The following is a 1,994-nucleotide window of genomic DNA, read 5'->3' as shown; positions in this document are numbered from 1 at the left end:
ATTCTATTCTATTCTATTCTATTCTATTCTATTCTATTCTATTCTATTCTATTCTATTCTATTCTAAATATCTCATTCTAGACAAATAATGTCATTAAGACCTTTAGTTTGAACCTTCAAAAGTTCTTCATTTATTAAATATCAATAATTATCAAATATTGGTTTGATTTGGACATAATGACATGAAGAAAGATAGATTTTAAAGTGAAATGTGGATTTGATTAYAAGCAGACAGCAGGAATTTGTTCAAACATTGTGTGAAATGGCTGATTGCTGATTCACGGTTCGCTTCCAGGTGCTTCTTAAAATGTTCCTCCCGTAAGCACAGACTTCTCGGTGACTCCTTGTTACTTTTCAAACTCTTGGTAATTCACGTCAAACTTGCGAGAACTGGAATCTCCACATAACTGTCAGTTCATCGCTGTGATCAGCCTCCCCACTTCTGGGTGGCCCTCAGGGTCCTTTTAAAGGTTGCAATAAAACTTTATGTTGTTTCTCCCTCCTGCACTTCCTCTGTCTGTCTCTTACTCTCTCCTTCTGTTCTTTCCTGCCACTGCTTTTTTCACTCACTTTTGATCAGGAGGCATATGCACTTGCTGAACCCCTCAGGCAAAATTATTTAACCTTTGATAGCACTGGTATAATTTTCCTCTCTGTCTTTCTTGTCTTTGCCTCCCAGTTCCCTTCTCTCACTGTGTCCCTGAGGATGGGACTGAAACCACTGGTCAAAATAATTAACTTTTTTTTCTCTCAGTTCTCGTGTCTTGTTCTTCCAGGGTTTTATCACTTAAATTTGATTCTTTGGTTAATTTTCTTCTCTCGTCTCACAGTTTCTCGCTTTCTTTTGAACTTCTCCTCGGTGGACTTCATTTCCCACAGGATGTCTTTTTATCCTCCTGTTGTAACATCCACCCCTCTTTTCTCATTCATTGGCAGGCATCCCTGCCTCTGACTTTCTTCTCTTCTCTTTAAAAACACATTCTTTCTTTTTTTTACATCTTTCAGCAATCCTTGTCCCCACATAGATTATATACGCTTTGTGTTTGTGTGTGTTTGTACGACTGGCAACTCCCAGTTCTCTGCTCCTTCAACAAAAAAGTCATTACTTTCACGATGTTCATGGACTTGAAAGTAATAGTAACACAAGTGATTTTCTGGTTCTTGACATGCTTTTACTTTAAATTCTAAAACTACTGAACCGATAGTCCAGTACAGCACCACAGTGACATTTGCTGATTGATTTATTTGAAATTAAAATTCAGTGACACTACGAACAAAAGCAAACATACATTAATCATCTTTCAAAAAGTTTTATGTCCAAACAACTTTATTACAAGCAAGCTAAATAAAACTTTACCAAGTGCATAATTAAAGCTAAATTGGAAAATGTGTTTTCTGTGTTCTGGGTGAACTCATTCCTTAACGACATACATTCACAAATGAGACTTTGCCAAACATTAAGACTCAGGAGCAAACATCTCTGACTCAGACACTTTTCWTCACTCAGACAGGGAGATTTGTGATCGTTAGAAGCCAAAAGGTTAATGTTGTAAAATGATTAAAATCAGACAATGTTTTAGTCACACAGTCGGGGCTAATTTATTGACAAATTATTCTGAAAACCAGCAGTCATTCATAAGCAAACCTCACAAAACACATCTGAGTAACGTCACTGTCAAGTCACACGGACAGGACTCTGGATGATGCAGATGTTGACAAGTCATTTACAACATGTGACTTCTGAATGAACYACAACAACAAGACTGCTGATTGTAAAAATTATGGGCTTGGTAAGATGCTGTAATTAATTTCTCCTGCCACAACCAGTTGTGCCCCCCTACTGATGATGTCTAATTGGTGATGGGTCATGTCTGTTCTCACATCTACAAAACAAAAAAAAGAACAAACAAAAAAAATCTGACAACTTGCAAACCTGAAACTATTAAATGGTTTACACCAAGCTAATGATCTCCTGCCTTTTATTGTCACATGTG

This window comes from Austrofundulus limnaeus, unplaced genomic scaffold (assembly GCF_001266775.1).
Source record: "Austrofundulus limnaeus strain Quisiro unplaced genomic scaffold, Austrofundulus_limnaeus-1.0 Scaffold156, whole genome shotgun sequence".
NCBI classification, from domain to species: Eukaryota; Metazoa; Chordata; class Actinopteri; order Cyprinodontiformes; family Rivulidae; genus Austrofundulus; species Austrofundulus limnaeus.
Note: the sequence above shows the minus strand (reverse complement) of the source record.